This window comes from Vipera ursinii (assembly GCF_947247035.1).
Source record: "Vipera ursinii genome assembly, chromosome: 1".
Taxonomy (NCBI): Eukaryota; Metazoa; Chordata; class Lepidosauria; order Squamata; family Viperidae; genus Vipera; species Vipera ursinii.
In genome coordinates, this window is record NC_139512.1 from 283,139,095 (window position 1) to 283,146,381 (window position 7,287).

Genomic DNA, 7,287 nt, shown 5'->3' on the forward strand with positions numbered 1-7,287 from the left:
TATATATAGTGGAATATAACCCAGAGGAAACTATTCTATAGCTTTATAACATTTTCCCATCCTGAAAAAGAAGAGAAGTACGAACTGTTCTAAAGCCAAACAAGATTTCCTTACAATTGACAAGTGTTGACACCAGGCTGTCCAAACTGCCAGTTCAAGCTCTAATATCCTAAACTTCATGCATAAGTAACTTCATATTTGAATATATACAGTTTGTTTTTTAAGGGGAAAAAAAGAATTTACCCCGCCAAGTATAACGTAAACTGGCATAAATTGTATGCATTCTGATTTTTAAAGTAGGGTTCATTTACATTTTCTTAATTATAAGGTCACTTATTCTGAGTTTATACTATCTTATAGCACATCTTTATAATAATGTAGAAGAAATTCATGATAAAATGACAAGAAGAAGTGACACTGGATTCCCCCCCCCAAAAAAAAATAACCAAACCCCTTACTGCTCGCTCTTAGTTAACCTTGGCATACATTTTCTGGCAAAGAATGGTAATGTGTTTCATCACTTCCAGCATTGTTAGAAGCCATGGCACGTTTCCATAGCCTGCATTTTACATTTTAGATTCATGATATTTGGTCTAATAAGTCCTTGTAAATTTAATTACACTAATTGTTATTCTCAGCTTCCCCACCTTAAAATGTTTGCATGAAATTGCTGGCATTGGCCAATACTTGACTTCTTTTAAGCCATTGTTAGTGATTTCTAACTGAGTGGCATTAACTCAGTAGAATTTAACTTGCCAAAAATGCACTCTTGCTTACACACATTTTTTTCTCAAATCTTCTCTAACTCAGCATGGATTGAATTGAATACATTGGTAGCCAGAAAATGTTGAGTATCAACTAGTAGCAAATAAATAAAAGGGATGGGTGGATGGAGTGATAGAATTGTATGAAGTATACCAGAAATGGAGATGGTAGTTAACTAGTTATAACCCTGAGCAGGAACAAAATAACAAGGAGGCAAATGATATACTGCAAAATTTTGTGTCTGATCAAACTTGAATAAAGCAATTGAGAAGTAATATTGAGAAGAGATCCTGGGCAGTGTAATGGTTAAGGGGTGGTGTAAAACTGAAGCTTTATTGAGACTTCCTAAGTCACTTAAAATTAATCACTATACTTTGGCACAATCTCCTTCACAGAGTTTGGAAGAACAGTTATGTATGCTCCCTTGACATAGTGGAAGAATGACAAGATATCTATCTAACAAATTAGGAAATATATTTATATTAATTTCCCTTTTTGCCACTTCTACTCTGATTCAGGTGGAAGGTAAGATAATATAGCCAACTAAGCTATTATCCATTTGCAAATTTGGTTGTGTTATACTGTACTTATATCAATGTTGTGTTTATAATAATTCTAAAGCCTTTTTACTGCAAGGCATTCATCAGAAATCTTCTTTGGGTTTCCAAAAGATGTGTTTATATGGCTCACATGCAGAAAGCAATAAGCTAAGTTATTAATATTGCTGAAAGGTTATTAATTTGAAGGCCACATGTTGACCAAATGAAGAACGGCACTTTTTCCTTTTTCTTTAATTTTAAAAGCCAAAAAAAAGAAAAGAGAAGAAAAGAAGAAACATTCTTTGAATATTTGATGAAATATCTGGAAAAAACAGATCTTGATCACTTATCAAAAAGCCAATTGGAAAAAAAAGGCAACTTGTGGTGCATTAACAGCTGTTGAATGCACCTGTTATTTATCCTCATCGTTACACTTCCTGTAACATTTCTGGAAAGCACTAAGAAAATCTCTGTCTCCTGCAAAAGCAATGGCTTCTTTATAATGGCATTTCCATGGTAATTGATTGGCATATTTCAGCTGTGAAAGATATCTTATTTTTTTTAAAAAAATGCTCAAAGAAAACCTTTCTTGCAACAAAAGAAGCAACCCAATTCTCCCTGCATGGTGATAAGACCATTTTTTTTGCTATAGTTTCCATGCAGAAGTGGCTAGGAATCTGTCAATGGGTTTAATGGTTTCATATGTACCAACTAGTTTTTAGCTCAGCTCTGATCACTTAATTCACACTTTGGAAAACCTTTAGCCCTACAGTGGTTTCTAAACTCCAAATGCCAGCATTTTTCACCTTTCTCCATGCAAGGGAGGCCTCTAGGAATTGGAGTTCAGCAACATTTGAATTACATATTTCCCTGCCCAAGCTTGACTGCTGTTCGGAATGTTTAGCGGGATGATGGTGGCCCTGTCATCAGGGTATGTGAAGTAGACAAATAAAGCTGCCATTAAGCTAAACAGTCAGTCCCCCATGGGTTCCTAATACAGTTTATCCTGTGTTCTAATCTGCAATTAACAGTTGGAATTTATACTCATAATAAGCAAGGTAAACCACAACATTGTTATTCCAGTTTCCTTCTTGAAAAGCACTCAAAGACAAGCTATGGATGGACAGAACAGGATTGCCTTTCTGGGAATTGAGTGCTGCAGCTCAATTATCAGTGAGCAAAAGTCCTTAATGAGGTCTCCTTTAAACTGTTGTATTATTATATTGATTATCCTCCAGTCCTCTGGTTCTTCCAGGTGGTTGACACCTTCCAGAAAGATGATAACCACATCTAATAGCCCTACACTTAAAGATTAATGGGCCTATATAGCATGCATGGATTCTGAGTTGCAAACAATCCAGATGATCTTTAGATGGCAGCATCTAGTGACTGTCCTGATTTTTGAGATTAGGTAGCCCTAATCTTAAAGATTAATAACTCTGTAGAATACAGGAAATCTAGTCATGAACATGTGATGCGTTTCTTGGAGGATACAAGATTAGACTGGCCTGAAATCATTATTTATTAGGTACCTCTCAATTCTTGGGTGGAACAGTGGCTCAGTGGTTAAGACACTGGCTTATAATGATAGTAATAAAGTTGAAAGGTACCTTGGAGGTCATCTAGTCCAACCCCCCTGCTCAGGCAGGAAACCCTATACCATTTCAGACAAATGGTTGCCCAGTCTCTTCTTAAAAACCTCCAGTGTTGGAGCATTCACCACCTCTGGAGGCAGGTTGTTCCACTGGTTAATTGTTCTAACTGTCAGGAAGTTTCTCCTTAGTTCTAGGTTGCTTCTCTCCTTGACTAGTTTCCATCCATTGCTTCTTGTTTCGCCTTCAGGTGCTTTGGAGAACAGCTTTGCTCCCTCTTCTTTGTGGCAACCCCTGAGACATTGGAATACTGCTATCATGTCACCCCATCGTCCTTCTCTCCATTAAACTAGACATACCCGATTCCTGCAACCATTCCTTATGTATTTTAGCCTCCAGTCCCATAATCATCTTTGCTGCTTGTTGGCTGGAAAGCTGATAACCTGGGTACGAGACCCGAGCGCCGCACATTGGGGTGAGCTCCAGTTTTTGCCTCAGCTCCTGCCAAAGTAGCAGTTCAAAAACATGCAAATGTGAGAAGATAAATAAGTACCACTTTGGTGAGAAGATAACAGGGCTCCGTGACATCATACTGGCCACATAACTGTAGAAATGTCTTTGGACAGTGCTGGCTTAATGGCCTTAAAATGAAGATTGTGGAACAAAACCCATTGGCTTACTTACCTTAACAAAAATGCACTTTTATTTTCGACATACAGTTAGTATTTAACTAATAAGGTTATAATTCAAACTGATAAAAAATGGTTTCCATTTACTTCATAAAAGTGACCAGTTAAGCATTTAGATTTTTAATGGCTAGTGGAGTAAAATCCGCAGGGACTCCTCCCCTCCCTACCTTTGAATCCTAAGAACATGGGATGTAAGCATGAAAATATGTCCCACATGTGTAAACCCAAATGGATAGCCATAATTCCATTTTTTGTCACAAAGCTTTTTTAGAATGATCATACTTTTCTAAGTCAGGAGCTGAGAGCTCCCTTTCCACTTTATAGTTATATTTTTAGATATTATCAAGAGGGAAGACCTCTTATTTGAAGACTGCAGGTAAAAATAAAATAAAATAAGAGAATGCCTAAAAGAATTCCTTCTGTTTAGCTCTAACAGCATTTTTAAAAATCTAAATGCTTAACTGGTCACTTTTATGAAGTAAATGGAAACCATTTTTTATCAGTTTGAATTATAACCTTATTAGTTAAATACTAACTGTATGTCGAAAATAAAAGTGCATTTTTGTTAAGGTAAGTAAGCCAATGGGTTTTGTTCTACAAACTTGTGAAAACACTTCTGTTCATTTGAACTTTGTGAAAACATGTTGTTACAAAATTATGCCACAAGACAAATGTAAGTGGACAACAATCCTTCAACAGCAAATTTGAACAAAGCATGGCATTGTCTTTCTCAAGAGGAAATGTCAAAAGAACTCTTGCATTTGACAGATAGACAACCTAGATAAACCTGCTCAACTTCTGGGTGCTCACAGCTGCTGTTCAAATAGATAACACTTCCTGGAATTAATTCAAAGCCAACCTAGGCAGCAACCTACACAAATAGCCTGTCAGTATCTAAGATTATATTGCTTTCCCCTTCATTAAAACTAGAAAGCAAGATGAAGTGTAAAACAACATCATCAGATGAAATGGACCAAATCTAACACTAAAGGAGACAGGGAGGAACCCACTTAAGCCAATGGACTTGAGCAAGATTCATCCTGGATTAGATTCTAAGCATTTCTCAAAGCACCTCTTGTCATAATAGTGATGGAATTGACATTAATGATTATCCTCAGAATGTAGCATGAGCTGGTGAGTTATGGGTACTTGAGAGTTTTAGCTCCATATCAACTGGTATAATTTTGGTCTTTGGGCTGATAAAATTTAGGGGATGTTGTGTGTAAACTACAATAACCTGATCAATTACACAATGCTTTAAAACAGGGGTCTTCAAACTTGACCCTTTTATAACTTGTGGACTTCAAGTTCCAGAATTCCTCAATCAACAATCCTTGAACCACTGCCATAGGCTTGGAAATTGCATTTGGGTGTTCTCTTTCTTATTAAAGCGGCCAGTGGAAAAGCAGACGATTATGATGACAGATCGATAAATGACCTAAGATTAAAGGAAAGTATTTCTTTCCAGAGCTTTGAAGTTAGCTCGTCTTTAACCGTGTTACTATCAGGGCTTTTTTTCTCATAGAACGCCCAGAACAGAGTTCTGGCACCTTTTTTGGATGGTACCTTGTAGGGTAGGCAAGGTGGGTTGTATGACATGTGTGAGTTCCAGCACCTTTTTCTTTTACAAAAAAAGCACTGGTTACTATTATTAGTTGTGCATTGATATTTTTTAGTCCAACTATTCTTGCTTTTGCTGTTGGGTCTCTTAATCATTGTATAAAGTAAAGCTCATATTATCAGCATTGTTTGATCCATTGGTTACAGCTACAAAACAAGGAAACTAAAATTCTATAAAATTACATGTTGCAGTATCCCTTGAGGAATATGTGATTTACCTGTAATGATCCTGGACCTGTGATCAGGAATTAGAATGTTAAAGTTGCGGCTATCCTGTCACAACATGCTGCTCTTCCTACATTGATGAATTGGGCTGATTCTTAGTTCCATGTGAAATATGGGCTTTCTGGATAAATATGTTCAGCTACAATAATGATGAAAAAGCAACTTTGTTGGTCTGTAAAGCAAAGGACAGTTGAAGTAAGATCATACGCACAGTCATGGCTTCATTTAGTAACTCATTCATTTAACAACCAAATTACGGGTCCCATGTGTGGTTGCTAAAAGAGGACTACTTGTATGATGCTGCCTTATACTGAACTGGGCCCTTGGACTATGCAGCTAGATTGTTTATGCTATTTACTTTGGCAACAGTTCCGTTAATAATCAGCAAATGTTTTTTCCCTGTTCCAATGAGAACCCAATTGATTTGGAAGATCACTGATTCTACATGGAAGGCCTGTTCTCCATGTCCACTTTCATTTTGAAAAGAAGTCTCCTCCTTTGGCCAGATTAGGGCTTATTATACTGTGTCACTAAGATAGCCAATGTCAGTCTTGCAAAGTTTTCTCTGAATTAAAATAAAGAAATAGTGCAGGTTTCAACTCTATTGAAGGAATTTTATAACATATAGATCTTCACATCTACACAAACTTTGCAACACAGAGTTGAAAATTCCAGAGCTTTCACAGAAGGACTAGCAGTTTTGCAATTGCGGTTGTAAGATTCAGATTCCTTATATCTGGCTATTTTTTTGTTACAGATTACTAAATTTTATGTCGCACATCTTAATGACATTCCTTTGTGCAGCTATGACATCAGCAGCAATAATAAAGGTAAAATATTCATCTTTCTCATTTCCCTTTCTTCCTCTTTTAATATTCTTCCTCTTTTGGTTTCTTTCATGTGGAAAGATTATTTGGATTGTCTTCATAATCTGTTCAGAGTAGTATTCACTAAATCAAGTTCAACACATCTTGGTGTTTCAAGAAATTTGAAGTCACTTTAAGTCACCTATTTTAGTCATGTTCTTCGTTATACTCCATTTTGGAGAAAAATCATATAATGTGTTGACAGAATTATCGAGAAAACTGAGTTTAAAGACATGTGTATTGTACTAAATTATACTAGAATTTAGTAGAATTTAAATTGGAATTTAAAATTTTTACAACCAGTGTGGGTTTTTATGAACAGCAAAAATATTTTTGTGTATGTTTGTTTTATCTTCCATTATATGTTTGTTTGGATATGGGTTAATAAAAACTATCTGGTTAAAAATGTATATAAAGGATTCTTTCAGAAGACAAGATTAGGATTTCTTAAAGTTTTTTTCTTTAAGAAACAAGATTATGCACGCACCATATAAAAAAATAAGGCTACAGGCATCCATTTATGATCCATATTTATTCAAAAATAAACTGTTTCACTGCTATGTACTGCATTCTGGTACAGATACTTATTAAATACTAAACAAAACAAAACAGAATTGAAAGCGTGATAGTATATAGGATGTTTTAGAAGTATGGCAGGAAATCTTTTAATTTAACTGGGCCCTTATTAAAGCTGGAACTGGGAATCAACGTTGAAGGATCCATTGTGTGAAAGGATTGTTTAGTATGTCTTTTACCCACCATTCTGTACAGTGAGCTTGTCATCACATAACCTAGTGCAGGGGTAGGCAACCTTGACTCTTTTATGACTCATGGACGTCAACTCCCAGAACTCCTGAGTCAGCTAAGCTGACACAGGAATTCTGGGAGTTGACGTCCACAAGTCATAAAAGAGCCAAGGTTGCCTACCCCCGATCTAGTGTTAGGTCTTTCATAAAGTTTCCAGAAAGTGTCTACTCGTTACATATTAGCA